The 23,206-nt window shown below is 37.7% G+C and overlaps 1 protein-coding gene across 6 annotated transcripts in view; it reads right to left on the bottom strand.

Annotated features, from left to right (window-relative positions):
- Positions 1–23,206, bottom strand: part of PLCB4 (phospholipase C beta 4) — a 239,374-nt gene that overhangs the window by 170,428 nt on the left and 45,740 nt on the right. For all 6 annotated transcript variants that reach the window (XR_006168825.1, XR_006168830.1, XR_006168831.1 and 3 more), the window contains exon 2: positions 8,457–8,516. The gene's annotated coding sequence lies outside the window, so the exon portion shown is untranslated. The remainder of the gene's footprint in view (positions 1–8,456; positions 8,517–23,206) is intronic.

The raw sequence follows: 23,206 nt of genomic DNA, 5'->3' as shown, positions 1-23,206 counted from the left end.
TTATTAAAAAAAAAAAAAAAAAAAATCAACCAAAGCTGATAAGCAATTTATGGTCAATGTCTGCATGTTACATGAAGCTTACTCTATAATATTCAGCCAAGGTCATATGTCCAAGAAGTAGCAAAGTCAATAGCATCATTTCCTGCTCTTTTGTCACCTGTTGTCTTGTATACTTGGCTGCCAAGGTTCAATTGCTAAATGTACACCAGCAGACAGTAAGAGACGGAGAGAGCACATGCAGCCAAAATTCCAGAACGTGTCAAAGATAAAAACAAAAACACAAAACACCTCACCTTCCCACAAGGCACACCCAGCTACAGCGTATCCAGCTCTACTCATGTAGAGAAGAAATGCTTTTTAGCAACACCAGCCTCTGGCATCCCACTTGCTAAGCTTCTATTGCAGAAGTGAAAGCACATCACACAGAAAACAGCAAAGCTTCCTAGAAAATGTAGTTTTAGGAGATACGTGCACGTACAATCTCTTCATATACAAACCCCGTCTTCTTAAAGCTCTCTATAGATTCCACTGGATGAACAGATTGAATTGATAGGCTGCAGAATCATACCAGAGAATAGAAATAAATGAAGCTCCACAAAGGAATACTCAGTCCCCAATCAGGTGCTCCCACAATGCAGAAGAGGCTTCAGCTCCTACAGATCAGACATTCTAGATAGTGTTGCTTTAATTATATTACCTCACATTTAAAAAGCATTTGCTGTGACGCCTTTGCTAGGCTCCCATTCCCATTCATGCTCCCACAAGTTTACAATACCTTTGCAAGACAAAATGGGCATTGAAGTGAATGCAAAAACACACCGGTACTGAATTTCAGATCAACACAGGAGAGCTTTAACTTTGAGAAATCAGATTTCAAATTTTATGTGACATTAGAAAACACATCAATCATGAGAATAGAAAAGCCTGTGTTTTTCTTAAAAAATATTCACATGGAAACTGCCTTAACTGTTTAACATTTGAGAAAAGTTAATTCCCCAGTTCTCCAATTGCTTATACTGCACAATGTATGAAGAAAAATACATATTCTGTAGCATGTGCAACAAACAGTTTGATAAGGGGACAGAGAAAAAGAGCAAGCTAAACCAACACAATAAAAGAGATGATGTAAAAATCTCCTGAAGTTTATCTTTTAGACTCATCAAAATATCTTGCAAGATGCATATCTACAATTCTTAAAAACCAGATGTGTTTACACAAAAGCAGGCCATAAAAGGCTATGTGGAAAAAGACAGCTTGTTTTCAATCATAAAGACCCAGGTGATTTAGATAGGGTTGTGTGTGCAAGCATTTTTCTTTTTTCCTACAAATTATAATATATTATTCAGTCCAATTAAAAAAAAAAAAAAACACTACACCAAATTAGAGATTTCACCCTGTTGAGTTCCAGCACAACCACAAGCAAACGCCATATCGATGTTTGACATGAATCCTTCATTCTCAGATTTAGGACAGAACAGTTGGAACTACTTCTTGAAAGGGAAGATAGTTACCAGCCTCAATTTTAGCTAACTCAAGTTCTAGGTGTATCAAATCATGAGCTTTCCCTAATATATCTGCCTTTCCAAGAAGGAATTAAATGGCTTAATGGATTACATGTAGGAATCAAAGTGCAGGAAACTATATTTTTTTAGGCAAAATTTAATAACACTCACTTGGTCTTCAAACAGTTTCAGAAACAGTTTGGAAAGATGAGCTAAGTACCAACATGAAGCAGACACAACTAATTTGCTGGAAAGGACCTCTTGAATACAATGAGCCAGCTGTTCGGCATAAATAAATTCAAACCAAACACAAGCCACAAATACTTTAACAGCCAGGTTACTTAGCTTTTCTACTCCCATACAGTTTCTAAAGTATAAATGAAAGACATGGCGGTTTTATAAAGGCTAAAATCTCCAACCAAGAGAAGGAGCAAGAAGAAAATGATTGAATGAGATTCTGTCAGACTGAGCTCAAACTTCTCAGTTGCTGACCAACAGGAGCCAGATATAAACATCTGACCATCCACCACTCGATTTAAAGTGGTGAGGCACTGCTTCCTTCACCCATTTATAAAAACACTCATTGCAAAACAAGTATAAATGGTTGAATTCCTCCACACAAACAAAAGCCTGGGAAAAGGGCTTTGCAGATCTTGAAAATTAGTCTATATCAGCCCAAGAACTATTTGTAATGTCTACAGCACCTCTGAAGATATGATCCCAACTGCTAACCCCAGACTGCAAAAGAGCTTATAACGATCTTGTTTACACTTGAGATTCTCAGTCTTCTGCAAATCAAACAGCAAAAAGTGCAATTAGAAGTCTATTGTCTCCAGTTAGTTGCTGCTTCTCACTGTAACGTTTAACATGAAAAACAACAGTTAAAAATATAAAGAGTATAATAAAAGTAGTATGTGTCATTAAGTAATAAACAACATTCCATATCCCTCTCTTTGCCGTCTAGTTATTTTTTGTAAAACGAAAGGAGTCTCATCACTCCACATACTGTAACTTTCAAAACTTGGCAGAGCAACTCTCGCACATTGTGTTTCAGATTCAGTAACTCAGTACATGCTTCAAAGATCTGGCAGCAGTTCTTCTAGGAGTCATTTCCTACTTCTCTAGCTTGTGCAACATGTTTAGAAAATTTACACTTAGTACATTAAGAGGATGTACACAGAGAAAGAAAAAATGATAACCTCAATAATTATCAATGAAATTTTGAATGCAAATTTGATTTGTCACAGATATTTCTACTTCCTGTAAGGAATAATTCTGATGTAGAACAGCATATGCAATCTTCTCAGATTTCTGTTTTCATAGGTATTGGGATAAAAATGATTTGCTCTGGTAAACAACTGCCAACAGGGCAGTCTCCATAACAAACGCACAAGAAAATTCCCTATTATCTAACATAATACTTGTTTAAAGAGTAACAGACCTAGCACAGGTAAGAAAACTAGAACAAAAGTAGGTTCTGGTAAAGCCACAGCTTGATGAGGAGTTTTGTCTTTGATTAGAATCTGCTTACTTGAACACTCAACCAAGCATCTCTCTTTTAAAAGAGACCAGAAATGTAACTACAAAAAACATCCCTGCAAAACTTTTCATAGCTTTGGGGTTTAAGGAAGTTGGAAACACAGGACAGGGGAAAAAAATTCCTTTCCAAATGCAACACATTTTTTGGCAGTAGTTTACTAATTTTTATGTTTCACCAAAAATCAGTGAGACCTGAAGCTGAGTGCACTTTTCACACAAAATAAGAATACATATTAGTTTAAAAGAAAATATCTACTGGGCAAGTCATCTTGGAGTATCAATAGTAGGGTTTGGCAGGCAGTTCCAGTAGAAGAGAGTGGAGTAATGAATAAAACATTTTATCCAAACTCATACATACACATGACCTGTTGCTTCCTCCCCCACAACATATTTCCTATATCTGACAGTTTTATTATTATATTACCTGCTTTTCCTACCATGCTTCATTTTGCAGTTCTCCCCATACTTTTCAGATTGTTCTGCCTACTTTCTAGCCCACCATTTATTTTTCATACACTTCGTTTGAGTTGAGTACAGTGCCAAAAATCCCACTGACCTAACAGCAAAGCCATCCCCTACCACCTCTGTCCTCACCACAACTGTCCTTCAGTTTTCATGGAGCCATGCCACCCAGTTTTAGGTTGAGAAACTGGAAAGGGAATAATTTTCTCCACTTCTCTGTACTCTTCCCTCTCAATTTCCAGGGGCATACTCCTGCCACTTAGTTTGAGCAAACAACCAGAAGTCAATTCAAATCACTATCAAATAAGCAACAGCAAAAAATCAGTATGAAAAGAAACTCAAAAAAACACTGAAGTCAGTGTTTGTAAGCTGAGACTATAGAGCAAATTTATTTATTTGTTTTTTTAAAACAAAAACTCCACTTCAGGTTTCATTGAGGCTTAGCAACATGAGCTGATATTTTGTCTCCCTTTCAGATTGGGTTCTCTCACTCACTGTAGTTTTTCCCCACATTGCCCACTTACACAAAAGATGAGCTCTTTGCATTTCGTAACGGAACAATGTGCTAATGTTGGGCACTGATGAAAACTAAATTTTGAATTAAATAACAGAATAGCTTAGTTCTTTATCTAGCAGTTCCATACCTTTCCAAAAACAGTAAGTACTCTTCTTCCAGAAGAATAAGAAGGAAAAATTGAGGGAAACGCTTTGCAAGGCAGTCAAATAAAGTGATATCTAAACATAAGAATACAACCGTTCTCAGCCCAAGACAACTGGTAATTCAGTTTACTTACCACACATACACACATATATATACACACACACGTCCATACCATTTCCAACAAGAATAAGGCATGCAGGAACACTTGGGAATAAGAAGCTTTTATCATCATTCAGTGTCTGACCTTTCCCAGTAAACTATGGACACAGATATACAGAGTGGATCAGACCCAAGGCCCACCTACTACAGCACTGTCTCCAATGCCAGCACCAGATGCTTTAGATGCAGGCACAAGAATCTCACAGTAGGCAGTTATTGGATCATCTGCCCTCACACATTAGACTCATGCTGATGATTGCTAGTTTGTCTTATGGAATGAAAAATAAGGTAATTATTCCTTCCAATTTTTTTTTTTTATTGAGTTACAATTAATATACAGTTATCAAACAATAAAACAATAAAGAGCCAAGAACTCTATTATCGTTTCCGTTGCATCAGAATATGAAGATTCCAGCATGTTTAAGATAGATCTACCACGAAACAATGAGATGTATGCAGCTCTCATCTTAGAAAGTCATTAATAGTTTTGAGGCAGTTGTTTGGTGAACTTCAAGACTTCTCTAGAAATCATTCACTATCTGTCATTCTGACAGCACAAACGGAAAGAGTCATCCGAAAAAATAACCCTTTAGGATTTTAGTTAGCAAGTCCAATTTTTGGTCAGATCTGTTATCCAATTCACCAGCCACTTACATAGGTTGTAGTTGGAAACATATCCTGTGACAAGAAATCAGAGGCTGGTAGTGAGAATGGGAACTATCTCCTAGAGGGAAGCTGACAACTGAAGTAGTAACTGCCACCATAAATGATCTAGGTGCTTTTGTTACCACTTGCCTTTTAGCTCTCTTCTTTTCTTCTAAACCACCAACCTTTCTCAGCTGAAAACTCTCCTAAGAACGTATTTCCTGCTCCTTCCAGGCTCACCTTTGCCGAAAGGGCGTACTCACCACTAGATTTTGCTGTAATTAAACAGAACAGTCTCTCAAAGGAAAGTATGGAGAATACATGATCCCCAAGCAGCAAAGAATGTTTAGAAAATAATGCTTCATCTGGATGCAGTAAGCTTCATTTATTTTTCTTCTTCCTCTCTATTTTTGTATTATGTTGTTGACTCCAAGTTTTAATGGCAAGATATTTTAAGCATTCTTGACTTAGAAACGTGCTAGAAATAAGACATTTTTTTTCTGAAAAAAAAAAAAATATTGTCTATCTGAAGGGAAACTTACTTACTCCATATAAGTACGCTAAGCATGTTGCTTACAAACAACAAATAACTTTTCAAGACCTAACAAAGTACAGTTTCCAGAAGCCAAAGACAACAAGCACATGGAATATGATGGACTGTAGTATTCAATGGACTTGATTAAGAGAACAGAAGTAAAATACACAGATAGAATAGTTGCTACACATCCAAACTCAGCTCAAATGGAAAATACCCCCCAAAAATATCTTTACTGATGTGCTTTTCACAGACTGTAAGAAGATATCCAGAGGAGAAAGGCTAAAACTGAGGTTAATTTTTATTTATTTATTTATTTATTGAGGGTAGCAAACTCAGCAAATTGCACTGGGCTCAAACAAGGTAGCAATTTCTCTTTTCTTCTCTTTAAAGCATAACTTCCATTTGGGAAATGGTTACCGTGACCTATCTAATGATCAGGAAGCAAATACTTCAGGACTAAAATCCACCACGGAGATTAGTATGTGGTGCTGATATGAAAACTCAGTTTCTGGAGCTCCGCGTTGGTGTATGGAAAACAAGCACAAAATATTTCTGTGATGATAGCAAAAAGATTACATGGATAGAAGTTCATCAGAATTTGGATTTTTCAAGTAAAGCAAGTAAACAGTGCAATTTAAGAAATTATAGCATGCAGTTCTTAGAAGTATGTTGGCGTGAGCAGCATCACATTACCAGTGTTTGCACTTGCAATACTTTCACAGCTACAGGAAGATGTCTGCAGCTATGTGTCAGTATTTTGGAGGCCCTAGAAAGTGAACGAGTTTGTCATCCAGAAATATGAAGTACTCCAACTGTTAAAGTAAAAACAGTTGTTGCTTCAGCTACAAGGATCAGAGTACACATACTCTGTTAAGCTTTAGTACCCTGAAGAATCTAGGTTTTAAAAGAGCCAGAAGACTGTCTACTATTTTATTAGCACAACAGGAAGAGAAAACTTTAGCAACTGGATGACTAAGTTAATGATTTTGAATACAAGACAAACTTGAGTCGTTTTGCTACTACCCTCTACGAACCTTGAGGTTCAGGTGCTCCTCTTTCCTCACTCTCCACTATAGATCAGAGTATACAGAACATCTGGTAAACTTGTTTGAATCTTTTACATACAGCAGGATGGACAAACACAGTTTACAAGCCCTTGTTAGACACAGTTGAGAGAATAATTATCTATGCCACAAGAATTTCTAGCCTGAAGGAGCCTGCTCTTAATATTCCTGCCTTTCATGATTCTAGTCAATACTCCATTAGGTGTTCACAAACTCTGGGCTGAGGATCCACTTATTCAATAATCTCTCTGAATTGCACAAATGGACAGCATTTTAATAGTGAGAAACTTCATTGTCTTTTACAACTCAGGTTATCTTTGCTAATGGCTTTAAATTGCATCTTTCTCTTCCCCATTCAGAAAGACCTCAGCCTTTTCAAAGCAGGAGGTGGGTAAAACATCAGTTTGAGAAAAATATTAGTATTTCTAGAGTGTAGTCATACTCAGTTATCGCCTGCCTCTGGGGTGAACAGCCAGTGACAACTCCAGCAGGATACTAATTCCTAAGCAGAACACTCTACTCCAAAAGCCTGAGCTGTATCTAAACCACGGAATGAGGACTTTCCTTGTATATTCCATGTAAATATAAAAGTGTTTTTTTTAGTCATAATACATACAATCACATAAATAGTATTAACACAGTCAGGATGCAATTGGCTCTTTATTGAAGACAAGATACGGAGAAAATAATGACTTTGTGGTTGATTATGAGGCTGGGGTGAACGTTCTCAACTCTGTATCTGACAGACTGTCATACAAATGCTGACACAAGAACACTGATAATTTCCTCACAAATACACAAAAATGCCCTCGCTCAACAAAGAGTTCTGCACTTCAAACCCATAAATATAAAAATCAATTACAGTGTGGTGACAAAATTGCAGAATATCCCGAACTGAAGGAGAATCCTAAGGATCATCAAGACCAACCTTTGGCACCACACAGGACTATCCAAAACTCAAATTTTATTTCTGAGAATGTTGTCCAAATGCTTCTTGAACTGCAGCAGGCTCGGTGCTATGATCAGTGGGGTTTTTTTTGTTTGTTTTTTTAAACTATTGCTCTGGTTAGGAATGCCCACTGAATTTTATGCCCAGCTTCACATTACAGAGATTCATAGAATGGTTTGAGTCAGAAGGGACCTCTGAAGGTCATCTAGTCCAACTCACCTGGATTGTTCAGGGATACCTAAAGCTTGATCAAGCTGCTCAGAGCCCCATCCAGCCTGACCTTGAATGTCCCCCCAGGACATCCACCACCTATCTGGGCAACCTGTTCCAGTGCCTCATCACACTTATTGTAATTTTTTTTCTCCTTATATCCAACCTAAATCTCCTCTGCTTTAGTTTGAAACCATTTCTCAACAGATCCTGCTAAAAAGCCCATCCCCTTCTTTCTTAGATTTCTTCTTTATACCTTGAAAGGTCACTAAGTTCTCTCTTGAGCTACCTCTTCTCCAGGCTTGTACTGATAACAGGGGGTGCCACGAGCCAGGTGCACCCAGATTTGTTGAACCTCTTGAGATTCACCTAGGCCCAGTGCTTGAGCCTGCCTCTTAGTAAAGAATTTATCTCAACCCACAAGTTCTATTTTGTTTTTTTCTCCCTCCTCCCTCCCACCTTTCCCTCTGATGCTCCCCTCCAACCCAACTGGGAGTGAAAAAAGAGTTGTCTGCTGATTAGCTGTCTGCTGGATTAAACTATAGCTTAAGGCATATATAAAATTACAGTCAGACTAAAGTATGTATGAAGTGAACACAGCATGTTGTGCAGGTGATTTAAAAAATAAAACAGAACTACCCATACAGCACTGAAACATTAAACAATATTTTAAAACTTGAGGTTCTACAGTTCATTAAAATGTTGTAACAATTTAAAAAATACTCACTTTTTGAAGATCAGAAATTACTTCATAGAAATTTCCATTGCAGCAAATCACTTTCTTTCCCTAAAAATAAACGAGACTTAATTGTACAAGCTATTACTTAGTTAATAAAGCACAGTAAGTTACTTCAAGACCTTTTTCTACGAGAAATAGTTTCTTTCTATGGATCAGAGTACGCACATTGCTGGACATGCGGACAACAGCCACTTAGCAAGAAAAGCAGCAGATTTACAGGAATTATAAAGAAATGGGAAAACATATTCAAAAATTAAGTTAAATCCACATTTTGGTAAGAATTCTATGCATTAGAAAACATTTTGAAAGGAAAAAGTGCTTAATTTTGCAAACATTAAATTAACCGTACAAGTTCCTATTGAGAACTCCTGTACATTAGGACAGAAGCCCTATATATTTTTATTTATTTATTTATTTATTTATTTTTAACCTTTTCATTAACTTCATGTTTTTTCCTTTAAAGTAAAATAAATCGAAGCCTAGAATTGAGGGCATCCACTCAGCATATAGTCAGGATTAGAGCTGATCTGATATCCTTTACATTTGATAAAGCATAGACAAGTGAAATAAAAACAAAAATGCATGCATGCGTGTGTGTGTACATACAAAGACACCCCAACAATATCAAAAACAGCGAGGTTTCTGGGAACCAAAAATCTCAGCCAATACAGCCCAGTGCATGCTGAGGGTCCAGCACTTGCCTCAAACACTTGGTGCATAGAACACTCCACGTATCATATCAGGCACTGAAAGCCACAGCAATCATAATTACAGCAACAAGAGTAGCAGAAGAACATAGCTTCCTGTTATGTTGAAGTCTTCTGACATTGCCAAAAAAAGAAATCTATTAAAACGGACAATTGCCAGACATTTTGTTCTTATTAAACATTAACGTTACACTTTTCTAAGGAAAGAGTGCATTGTGGTGTTTTTCTGTTCTTTAGTGCTCTCCTTTTTTGCTAGTGCACTTTAATTCAGGCTTAAGCAGCTCCTAATTACCCAGGATGCATTCACCATCTCACGACTACACATAAAAGTGACCTTTTATTTCTAGGGTCAAGTGAAATCTGCTTAGTGCTAGTATAAATTCATTATTCGAAACTTGTTACTGTTAGGAAAACAAATCATAAAAATATTTTCAGGCATACAAACTATGAGTTTTCAATGGGAGATGCATGGTGGATATTCTTGTCCTGCAGTTTGTGGCCAGATTTGAGCTTAATTATATGAGGGTAAAATCTAGCACAGCTCCACTGAAATCAATAGCATCATACCACACCTGAAGCACACAGCAGAAACAGAAACTGCTTATCAGCTATTTTTAATAATTTACAGCTTTAAGGACAGAATTATCACAGGATTCTGAAATTGCTTATGTTCAGTGTGAACGGATGAATACAATCTCAAAATTAAATGATAAAAACCAGCTTCTCTTTGGTTATGCAAATGTCGAAGATCCTTTGCTTTTCATCAGTTAAGTATCTCTTCATAGTCTTGTTTGTGTTCAAAATTTCCAGGTCTTATACCAAGTCTCCACATTTCTTGACAGAAATACTGAAACCTTTGTTGTACAAGAAGAAATGCAGAGCAATCCTTAATTCAGACTAATTTAACTGCTAGAGGTGAAACAGTCCTGCTGCAGCCTCAAGTTTATCTTTTGTTCCACAACAGGTTGTAAAGCCAAAAAAAAGGGGGGGGGGGGGGGGGGAAAAAAAAAAAAAAAAAAAAAAAGAAAAGAGACAGATATAACATTCCTAATATTTTCATTTATTTTTTGTCCCAATAAACAGTGATACTATTAATTATGTTCCTAACTTCCTGAATACTTCACCAGACAGGTACCACAGACCTCAAGTGCAACTGAACACTAGTGCAGTTGCTGAGGTCTGTAACAAATTAAAATAATTATCCTTTTTCTTTGCACATTACAGGTAAGGCTTAAATCAGATTTTGGCCCTGATGTCTACAGAACCCTGGGGACTCAGATTGCTGCTAAGGGTCCACAAAGAGCTGCTCAGAAAATTAAGAGCAACAATGTAGTATCACAAATTTTAAGCAGAATCTCTCTCACAAAATAGCCATCCAATTATTTGTATTTGATACTGTCTTCCTTCTTTCTTAACTAAAGGTGTCCTCATAGATACGTGATTGTCAGTGGACCAGGCCTTACAGCAAAAAGTAACTTTTTTGCTAACTTCGGTCTCTTCACTACAGGAAAAGAAATTGGCAACCCAGCTTCCGCTGTGAATGTACAAATACATTTTTTGAGTGAATCAGAAAGACCCTACATAGTCACAGAAGAACAGTTTCTTCCAGCAGGAAAATAATCCGCCTTCCTTGTGGATAAAAGGAATGAAGCAACTCCAGCAGCAGTGGTACATGCTGAATTCAATAAATAGATTAGTATTCACAATAAGCTTCCAGCATAAATCAAGAGCGGCTCCCAGTTCATACTGCAGAAACTTGTTACTCTCATCAGTCCATCTGTGTATGTGAAATACGAGACAAAACTGAACCACTGAAAGCAAACCAATTTGTTTTCAAAATTGTTTAGAAAACACAGCCATTACACTTCATAGTTTTGTACAGCACAGGTGACGCAGTCTGGGTAAGTGAGCTGAGTCTTGCTCCTGTGCACATCTGAAGACATCAGCGTGTGCTGGTGTGGTTATACTTTTTTTTTTATAAATAGCCTAAAACCTACACTGCAGCATTCACCAAAAAATTCTATCCCTAACAGAATGCCAAGCAACCCAAAAATCACTGTCAAGATCTCTCTGAAAACCCGTTAATGCCAGATCTCAGCCTCTGGGATCATACCTCTTCACTTATGTGCCATGAACATCAAATACAGTTTTAAGTTTTCCTACTGAAGTGCCATGAACATCGAGACAGGCAAAGCTTTCATGCAGTTCTGAACTACTGTTCAGAAAGGTAAGATTTGTTCATTGACTGGTGTTCTGTCAGCTTAATACAAAGTACGGCTCAGCAGAATTGCCACACAGTGGGGAGAGATGAGCATACTTTAGTTTTTCACTTGCAGATTACTAGAGAATTCAGTTTGCAAAATTCCCAGCTAAGCTGTGATGGTTCATCATCGTGAGGGACAACTTTCCCTGAGACTTGGTTTGCCAGTAGATCCCATACCTCTACTTCTTAGCTATTACAGAAGAAAACAATGTTGTCAGCAATGATATTAGGTTTCTTTCTTACCCATCATTACCTGAAAAGATTAAGGAGAATGATGTGACAGTAACACACTGCTGGAAACCTCCTGCAGTTTCCCACCTAAGAACACTTGGCTAGGGATTGAAGAGAACTTGCTTTTATTGCCCGCTGGGAGACTGAAACTTTACAACTCCAATAAGGACCTCTAGCCTGACTCTAATTAAAAGCAGTGTAATATTACCCAATTTAGAAAAGACCATTAAAATCTTAATTTAACCACGATGATTCTAGTGCATGAATACATCCTACACTAAAATAGTCATTACCTACAAAACCTTCACTCATTTTTTGTGCCAAAAAGAGTCTTCAACCATAGTTTATGTGCTGGTTAATTACTGTTAAACACATTTATTTATTTTAAATTTCACAGACCTACATTCCCTATGCAACAACATGTACATGTAATTCCTGAAGAAGTTTGGGTTTTTGCGATTTTTTTTTTTGCAGGATCCGCAAACAAAAAACAAGTAATAATAATAAAAAAAAGCAGAGAGTGCCAGCTGATACACACTTTTGGGCAGGAAACCATACCAAAGTACTGTTATGTCAGTCCCCTGCCTCCCAGCAGCAAACAGCAAGGCTGCCAGGTCCTGTCTTCAGTGGAGCAAACTGTTCTAGCAAAGCCATTGTACTGAATTGTTCATTCTTGCCTGAAGCCTTTAAGAAACCTCAGCTCCTTCCTGGAGTGGAGCCTTGCCAGGGACATCAGTCTGGCGCTGGCGACACACTCTACACACAATTTGGTGGCTTCCTGTGCAAAGCATTACATAATTTGAGCCTCTGGCATATCTTTCTGGAACATTTCACATACTAATCCACAAGATCAATAGTCTTTTCAATCACCAGATAACTCCATACCTTTTCTTCACTGATACTGACCTGGATAGTACTGACAGTAGGGCTTGAAGCTGCCTATTCCCAAGTAAATGAAAACTGGACATCATGATTCACTGACACAGATAAAAGCAACAGCTAAACAAAGATTCCTTTGTTAATAACTTTGAACACGAAGATAAAATAATTTCATCCATTTCTGCCACAGGAATGCCACAATAGAAAACCCAATACAGAACAAGTAAGGACAGTTGTATTTAGCTTCACTGACTTAAGTCAGAAACAAAGCACACAACCTGCTGCTAGCGTTTCGTGTGATACACAGTAAATTCTAGTCCCACATCTGGCTCCAGCCATGCACTCATGAGTTAAGAGACTTCTCAACTCAGCAGCTGGGTACGTATAGTTGAGAAATAGAGCTGCTCTGGCAGTAATGTTTCCTTTTTTATTATGGTGGCCTACGACATCAAAGGCAGATGTCGGTGGCAGGGCAGTAGAGGTCGTACCTCCCTATCAGTACTGTTACATTTTACTGCAGTCTGGCAGATGGCAGCTGAGGGGCAGTCTGACAAAATGGCATCTGAAACAGAAATGTGTATGAAGCAGATTTGTATCACTGAATTCCTCCAAGCAGAAAAAATGGCACCCACTGACACTCAGCAAGGCTTGCTGAACGTTTAGAGAGATGTCAGTGGATGTGGGCACAGTGAGGCAATGTGTGGTGTGCTTTCAGCACTGGTGAAAGCTAGTGCAAATTTTTATGAGTGTGGCACACAGGTTGCTGTTTACGAAAATGCAAAGCTAATGGTGGTCACTGCATTGACAAATGTTTTGCAGATGACAATTTGCTCTATCAAATATTGTTACTGTGCTCTTCCTATGAGGTAGTTTCCACAGAAATAAGTAGGAGGCATTACTTTTGGATAGAACTATGTATAACTACTTGGTGCTTACTGAGCAATATTCAGCAGAATGTATTCCTGAAACAGACAGACCACCTCCACAGGAACTCTCCCCTCCCTCCCTCCTCCCCCCCCCCAAAAAAAAAGAACAACAGAAATCATATTTTATGAAAAACATATTAATTAATAAGTTAGGTAAGCTCCCAAAAATTAATTGTATGCAAAACAAATCTTTCAGACAATTTCATACAGTGACTGAGTTATATCTATCTGATAAAACCACATCATCTAAAACAAGCAAAAAACAGCAGTGTTTGTGCAATGCAAACTAGATACCACATACTCTTACCAGTATGCAAATGTAATAAGCCTAAGAAAGAATCTGCAATTTCAATCTCAGAATTTGAGGGTACCCTGAAGTTCCTGCACGTATTTTTACCTGTGCCTCCAGAGGATATTCTGTTCTCAAAAATGCAAACACTATTTTTACAGTCACCTACAGTAATTCTCTGAAACCAAAATTATCCTGCTGCAATTCTGAGAGGTTTTTGATCTATGAAATCACTCACTGCATATGAAAGCAGTAACAATCCAAAAGTACACTTATGGCACTGCAAAGAATCCAGCTCAATTAGATGCAAATGTCCCTACTCTCCATTGGCCAAAGATGTCAATTATTTTCACAAAAATAGTGTATTCTGACTACGAGCAACTAAGATTCCTCAACATATCTAAAGAAAACATAAATGAAGGGGCAATCCCAGACTCCAACTTGCAGCCCAGGCAGTCAATGGCACTAATGAATCCTAATGAAGCTCATTCATTTTCTTGGGGATGCACCCCTGTGTGCCAGAAACTCAAAGTTCACTTCTTATTCACGTTTCAAAATGCAGACCGACAGCTCCAACATCGCATATTTTGATCTATGTTTTTATTATCACAATCCTTGATAACATTAAGAGGAAAAGATTAAGCAGCAGTACTTTTCCCCTTGACTATTTACTGAGATAACCATGTATCAGTTATAAATAACGCTAAGTAAATTGCATAGTGCAAAACAACACTGAGTGGGCATGCCATTTTGTTCAAGCCTTTTTGCTCCATAACCCACTGGAAAGTACATAGCTGACCATATCAGGGTAAGATACTCCAGTAAAGTTTGATCATAGCAAACTCTTTCAAGTGAATCAAATAGATGTTCCCAGTTTTTAAGTAAAGTCTCTTTTTTGGCAGTCATTAACTCACATTTCTCCCTCCCCACTTTTAAACTACTTCAGAGAACATTATTTATTACAAGAGGCCACCTGTGCCTCTGGAAAATGCTCCCTTCCATACTGTTCTTCCTTCCTACTGGGCTACACATTGAAGAGACAGCTGTATATTCAACACAATTTTTACATTAATGGATGTTGCACCACAACAAAATTGCCTTGCTACAAGTTCAAGAAGAAGGTGTTGGAAAGAAGTTTACATAACCAGGAATCATCAACAAAAGCAACAGAGGGTGGTAAATTGCAGAACAGACATTTAATTTCTTAAAAATATATCTTCCCTTTCTCACTTTGCTTTCCAATTTGTTTTAACTCCACAGGAAAATCGGGCTGGCTGACAGTCACTTCATAACGCACCGCAAGGCCTAAGTGCCAGCAGCTTTTCTTGTCTTAACAAAACATACCAAGCTGAAATTAAATTACAGCTGGCTTAAACTCGCTTATTTTACTGCTACCCACCTAAAGCACATATCTAGTTCAAAGTAAACATGTTTAGTCATTGAATAATATGAAGTATAAAAGAAAAATTTTCACTGGAATAAACTGAGAGATGCATTTCAAAACAACTTTGATTACCATCTCCAAATCTGGCTGCAACCAGCTAGCTAAAAGTGGCACAATTGTGACGGAAATAGCATGATATTTCAGTGCAAGAAAGTAAATAATTTCTACCAGATACTAGCACAGGAGCTGAAACCCACCCAAGAAAGCGATTTGCATTATCAGTTTGCACTGTTCTGCGTTTTGAGACTGAGTTTAAACATTAAACTGCTGGTACAATGCCTTTTTTTTTTCCCCCATCTTATGCACTTTCTTGGGGGAAAGATCTGATACGGTTGGCCAGATTTTCTATCCACTGATATCCGCCAAGCAGAAAACTGGGAGACATCTGTTTGATTTTGTTTGTCCAGCAAGCTGATCAAAGCATTACACACCTGCAAGAGAGGTTTACAGAGCCTCGCTGTGCAAATACCCGGAGCCCTGAGCTGCAGGCGTTATTCAAACCAGTCTCTGACGATGGAAGCCAGCACCAATTGTGTTAGGTTGCCCAAAATAAAAACCTACACTTAAAAACAAACCAATAACTTAGTTTTCAGTCAAGTAGGACTACAATTATAACTGCAGTTCTCATTTTTAGTCTAATCGTTTAATAGTTCAATTAGAGTTGGTGAACACTTAAGTTCTGTTGCCTCTATCTTAGAGGAAGCATTCTGTTCAAAGCTCCTCCTTTACCTACACTATAAGTTCATTCAGGGAAGCAGCATTTTCAACATGTACACAATACCTAAGAAGTGTTTCCAGAACTGCCATTACATCTGAGTGGTGCACAACTACAGAGTCACCAAAGTAGTTAAATACAGTTCAAACATCTTTCTAGATGTGCAATCGATATATTTGATAGCAATTTCTACCTTATCTCTTCTATTGCTTTCCTCATAGAACTACACTGTTAGAATTTGCTTTTGTTGCTTTTTACAGAACTAGAAAGAGGGAGAAAACAGAACCAAAACAACACAGATAAATGATTGCAAAACTGACAGGGATGTTTTTGGCAGACCTCATGTGTGCAACTGCTTCAGCACACTGTTTGAAAAACAAAACAAAGCCATATATATGGTTCTGACTTGAGACTGTCCCTTTAAGTAAGCTTTGCTGATTCAGACTATGGCTGTACAGTTGCCAAGAGGGGCGGGGGGGTGATGGAGCTCCTGAGGTATACTCTAACTTACAAGGTTTACACAGGGAATCCTCATACCTAGAAATAACACCAAAAAGCACATTTACATTTTCTGCTGTAAGACTGTTGCCATGAAGGTTGTAAGGGAACAGACTGCTTGATAAATTTTCTATACCAGACTATACTTCTGAAACTGAAAAGAATGGAACCTTGCTACTGCTGGGCTATAAATCAGAACTGGATCTGTTCCATAACAAAAGTATTAAAGACAATGGCCTCTAATACTGCATGACATGTCAGTCTAAGCAGTCTGAGCAATGCTTTACTTCATATATTAAGCTGCACTCCTGGGAGTATGTTCTGGTATAGTATGTACATACCCCTGATTTATTACATTCTTATTTGCAAGACAGGGTCAAGTAGTAATTTACCAGAATCCCTCCTGATAACACACAAGAAGCTGCAAGCTTCTGTAAGCCCTCTTTATCACACTAAAAGACAAAACAAAAAGAAAAGAAAAAAATACTCAAGATTTGTAATATAAAAGATACCAAACTGTCCTAATCATTCTGAAAGCCGCTTTATACCTTTAGACACTTCAGCATGCAGAACCAAACAACACAGATGTCATTTCTTTCAACTTACATACAAAAGCATCGTGCATATATTCCAATAAAAAACAGTGTGCTGCAGAGTATTACCTCATCTAAAGCATTGATGAATAGTCACCAATCAGGTCAAAAGAGAAAAAAATGAACTGCAATAAATGCAGTAAAATAAATAATGCAAGCATAATCCCTGCCCCAGAAACCTTGCAATTTAGGGCATGAATAAAGAATTCTTAGGGGATCATACCAAGCCTAACATTCCTGAATTCTGAGTTTTACATTGTGACTGTACATGAGCTCACACTTTAAGGACTTTAACTGAAAGTATCTACACACATCATTCTCAGGTGCTCTGTGGAAGGTTGCTGTGCATCTGATTATCAACTTTCTTGTCAGGCACTGCCACAACAGATGAGAAAGGCACTGGAAAATTATCATAATCAGACCAAAAGGGCAGTGTGTGTAAAAAGCTAGGGCTCATACTGTATGTAACCCAAATCCTGGCCTGAAACACAGAGAAATCAAATCCAATTATAAAAATTCTCACCACAGCCAGAATGCTTACATCCAAGAGACATGGGAAGAAAATGTGAGGCAAGACTTCATAATCAACGAACAGCAAAGAGACTGCCTTCAACATAGATCCTATCCTTCCCCTGCCAAAGAAGTTCAGATATTGAAGTAACTTTCAGTCTAGTTCTAGTCAGTAACATGTGCCTTGAGCCAACTTAATTCCTTAGAAGGAATAATTTGAGCCTCCTTGTATGTATACCCAATAGGAAATTGTCAAATTCAGTTCTAAAACCAAATGTAGAACTTCAGCTGCAAAATGGACAAAGTGATGTAGTTATAGCTCAAGTTCTGAAGAGTTGTGCTCGTGCAGTTGCAGCATGCAGTACTTGGTTCAGTTTTACTTCCCATAGATGGCATGCCTCCCTCCGATTCTTGAGGGAAAACCCAACTGAGATGCCAGGAAAGCTTTATGGGTAGAAGGAGGTGCTGCCCTCTAAGACAGATGCAGGAATATTATCACCTTTTTTTCCCTTATTATGCATACTGTGGTTCTTTCCAGATTTTGGCTCTCTCTTTTGTCAGATCTAATGTCAAGATAGAAGAAAAAAAAAAAAAATCAAAAAAGAAGCTACTAATTTACATGTTAGACAGAAGAGCCTTTTCATTCTCTCTCTCTCTCTCTCTCTCTCTCTATGTTCTGTGTTGTTTCTGAGTGTTATTAAGCTAGTGACAACTTTTTTAGAGGCAGGGAATAGACTGGTACAAAATAGCAATAACAACACTATTCATACAGCATTTCAAAGCACTCAGGAGACCAGTATCACCCAAGCTTCACTAATACCTAGCAAGGCAACAAAGTCTCTAAACAGGAGAGACCACAAGGAGAAAACATTTGCTCTACCTTCAGCCAGGCCAAAACACGGTCCTGATGGTAAAGCAATGCCAGATGCACTGAGCTAGAGATGGCCTACACAGCCACTTATTTGATCAAGCCCAAAAAAGAACGAAGGTATTCAACACTAAAATTTATATGCCCTGCTTCTCATGAGCTCTTGGAGGAACAGAATTCCACCAACCCCTTATCTCATGGGCTCTGCCCAGAATTAGCTGCATTGTGAGCAGAACAAATCACATCTGCAGCGATGTACTCCTCATGTGGTAATTTTATCCATTATTTTCTCTTTTAACAATGAGAAATAGACCACTAAGCAAACAAATACTTCTGGCCTACCAATCTTGCAGATGCAGAAACTTGTAACAGCTTTCTGAAAGGCACCTTAGATGAGGTGCAAAGTGAATTCCAGCTCAATATAAGACTCAAATTGATTTAGGTTATGTGCTTGTAAGAGCCACACTTTGACAACACTCTGCTGAACGTGAAGAACAACATTTGATAAGGTTTTGTTTCAGTCATTAAGAAACACGCTGGTTACCAGTTGATCTACAAACCACCTGGGTAAACAAAACAGTCCCAAAGCCTTTACACAGTTTAATTTTGAAATCCTGGGAAGCGCTGATAGTTTGGAGATGTGGAAGTGAAAAAGGATCTGCCTACTTTCAGGCATCTTTAAAGAATTCTCAGGTGTAACTTTTAATTAACTGAGAATTATCATCAACTTTTGCAAAAAGACAGCTAGGAATTTACATTTATTTCATGCACAGAGAAGCACCTGCTTTTTGCTGAATACAGTTGGTTTCTTCCCTGTTGGGGGACTCCATGCTGTGGCTTATGAAATTAAGTAGTATTATCAGGAAAGCCACTGCAATTTAAATTACCAATCAGTTTTAAGGAAAAAAAACATATATATAATCATATATGCTACACAACAAATACCACAGCATCTACAATTTAACACCACTTCGATATATAGTTTCATAACTCAGAAAAAAAAAAAAAAAATCAAACATAAAACTCTCACATCTTGCTCTGCTAATTACTACCTCTAACATTTTGAAAAAACATTTTCTGCAGTTTTTTTCCAGATGAACTGGGCAAGCAACACCTTAATGATCCACACTTGGTTAAAATTTCTAATTGCTTATGGAAGACTTCATTGTGCATAACTTCAGATGCTGCGGAAAGACAGGAATGATTCCTTTACATGTCACTCTGTATTAAGAGCAGGAATGGAAAAAAAAAAAAAAAAAAAAAAAAAAATCATCCCAAAACTAAGACTGCAAAAATCTAACATAATTTACATGATTGAAATATCTCCTATATTTTGTTCTGTTAAGACTGTGTTCAGTAAAAACAAAACAAAACAAAACCAACAACCCCCTCAAACCTGCCCTATTTTAAGAAGGAAAGAATGTAAGTTACATGAAAATAGTAAATATTCTCACACTAAATTACAGCAGTATGGAGGAAACTTCTCAGAACTATAGAACACAGCAGTGTAATTCTCTCTGCCATTTCTGCCCTTGAATTTCTAGATCTGTTCTCCATTTTTCAAGAGTCTTAAAGTATCTTACAGTAATCTCCGCATTGCTCAGCATTTGAATCATGGAAAACTACTCACCAAATTTATCATTTGATGATTCAAAATCACCTAAAGAGCTACCTGCATCTCTTTACGCATAATTTCAGATCAACTTAATAGATGTTTTTAACAGAGCAAGCAAGCAGCTGAGAGCTGGAATAATATCTTTGCTTTCACAATATTCATTCTCAATTGTTTTACTGCGGGGCGGCGATGCGGTTATACCAGAAGCAAGCAGTGCCTCATCAAGGATGAACTAGAAGCAAAAGTGGTGAAGATTACAGTGAAAGTTTATATACTTCTGATTTAGTTATGCTTGCCTAAATCAGGTATGTGCTTCTTGACAGATTGATTCAGTTGAATTAGCTTTGAAAATTGAAGAGCTACAATAATTGTATTAAAAAAAAAAAAAAAAAAAAAAAAAAAAAGCAAAAATTAGAAAAACTAAAATTTTTTTTTTTTTTTTTTTTTTTTTTTTTTTTTAATAAATTTTTTAAAATTTTAAAAATAAAAAAATTTTATTAAAAAAAAAAAAAAAAAAAAAAAAAAAGTCCTCAAAGTCCTCAGTAGCTAAACTTACTGTTTTGTTGTTGTTGTTTTTAGATTAGCTTACTTCACACCAAGTAACAGCTATTCATGGAAGTACTGCTCTCATCTCAAAGGAGTTTTAAAATACAAGAAAAGTTTACGAAACAAACATGATGTTTGTATAGCAAAGAATCACCGCAAACAAACTTCTGATTTCTCCACAATCGGCACTGCATTTACACGTAAAGTTGTCAGCAACAAAGGCACAGGATCTAGGCAAAACTTGGAAAGCACTATTTGCCTAGCTTTTTCACAATAAAATAACCAAGCAAAGAAAAACCAACTAAGTGCTCCATCAACATAATCAAAAAACACTACTTTCATGAGACTACAATTTAGTGAAAAGAACAGCACTGAAACATGAAAATGCAGGATGATTGTGTTTTTCTGCACAATCTAGGCTAGCTGATCAAGATTTAGTAATGAGCTATGATTCCCCTATCAACTACAATTTGCACTGCAGACTTCATTAACAAGTTCTCCTAAATGAACTTGAACAGACTAGCAAAAATGAAGATTCATACCTTCCATACCAATTGAATACAAACAGAAACACTCTACTCCTCAGTAGAATTCATACAGCTCAAGACAGAAACAAAACCAAACAGCAGAAGACTGATACTGCTGTTTCTTTTTCCAATCCAAGCACCAATTCATATTTACTACCAGCTCATTGAAGATAACAACATGATTATTAGCTGCCTTTCTTCTTCAAAATAAATGCAACCAACAGTTAAGTATAGAAAAGAGACATTTGGGCTTCTCGAACTCCTCTGTACACAATCCAGGCATCCATTCACAAAAGTAGCAGCTACCAAGGTCATCAACATTACATCAACGTTTTAATTGAATATGCCTCAGAGAGAGTTAGGTACCATATGCTTCTTCCAAGGTGTGAGTCTTCGTTAATTTAACAAGGGATGAGATGGCAATAACTCCCATGAGAACAGTGCAAATACTTCTTCCATTACCTGACACAAAGGCTAATTCAGCTCTAAGGCACATTCTTGTATAAAGACACACACACACGAAATGGCACACAGTTACAAACCACTTTTAAATGACATCAGGTTAACCTTAAGCTCTCATTAGGACATGTCAAAAGAGACCATTTTATCAGCATGTGTTGGCAGCATATCTGCAGTTTCCAGTACACTCACTCTGTGTAGAAGGTGCAGCAGGCAGGCAGGGGAAAAAAAAAAAAAAAAAAAAAAAGCACTGGCCCAAATGTACGTAATGCTTTAGGACACAGCCACATAGATAAGAAACTGCCTGAGGTTAGCAGTGTTAGACTAACAATATAAGAAAAGGCAACCTCTGCAACTAAAAAGCGGCCCATTTTGCTCTGACCTAGGCAAAGCTATTCCCTCAGAAATTACTTCTGCTCCCTACCAGCTACTATACTCACGGGTCAATAAAAAGTTTGTGCATTTTATAGCTAAAGAATTGCATCAGCAAAAAGAACAGCCAGACTTTAACAGATATTGCCAGGTATGAAGGATTCGGAAGGAATCGCTATAAAGTTGAATGGAGGCAGAAAGATTACAAAAGCAACAGATTCTCCACAGGATGAAGACATTGCAAAGCTCTCTTAGTTTTAGAGCAAGCAGAAGAGCCTTTTGGACAACAGCTGTAGCAGGGCAATCCTAAAAGACAATAAGGCACCACATCTCTACAGGACAGTGAGAAGGATCTGAATCTCACTCCCATTCTGACTGCCCTGCTTGAGCCCTCAGTCATTCTCATAGATTGCAACTCTCCTCTTTCAGACAGAGGCACACAGACCTTCTGCTTCAGCATAGGAATTCACCAATCAAGGCTGCATCATGTGAATGACAGCACACAGGCTGAGGGGAATTTCCAAGAGATCCCCTGCACCTGCAGCATATGCAGATGCAGAAGATTTCCAATGTGAAAATCACAAGCTGAGTGGGTGATGCTGAAGCAGTCACATTACGCTGCAACTAACAGGTCTTATGCCAGACTGCAGCATCTCATTTGCAAGCTGCTGTGATATACCTGCAATCACATTCCATCTTCCCTTGTTATTTAGTACATGACAATTATTCCTGAGCATATTTTGCTAGAGAAGTGGTACACAAATAGCAAACTGTACAACCAGAAAGAAGTAATTGCTCAATCTGTTATTTGCTGATGTCAGACATGCAGTACAGTTCTCTGCATCCAGCAGAAAGCCCAGTAAATCTGCACCAGTCCTCAAGTGTTATGTTTGGAGGAAAATTAAGAAAAAAAACCAGTAAATCATCAGACACCCCCTGTGTACTTCATAGAGGCAGTTTAGGTACAAAATACAGTCCATTTCATCACCAGACTGTGCCACAACCTCTCCCTTCATGTAATTCTGCTGCACTATCATCTCTGCAAACAAACCTACCACAGATTGATCCCCTTTCTCCAGAAAGGCTTTTTCTATCCTGATCAGGACCATTGATAGGAAAGATTATACCAGTTCTGTTTGTTTCAATAAGCCAAATCAGTCAGACACAGTAACCACTCCATGGCTCTATGTCGTACTTCCCATTAAATCATCCATCTTCTATTTCCACTAACTCTTCTGAAAGGAATTCTGGATTAAAGTCACATGCCCTAATCATTTCTGTGTAAAGAAGAAAACA

Source organism: Centrocercus urophasianus, unplaced genomic scaffold (genome assembly GCF_019232065.1).
Source record: "Centrocercus urophasianus isolate 14NV4802_14NV808 unplaced genomic scaffold, USGS_Curo_1.0 seq_10, whole genome shotgun sequence".
In the NCBI taxonomy this organism is placed as follows: Eukaryota; Metazoa; Chordata; class Aves; order Galliformes; family Phasianidae; genus Centrocercus; species Centrocercus urophasianus.
Note: the sequence above shows the minus strand (reverse complement) of the source record. Positions and strands in the feature narration are given on the sequence as shown.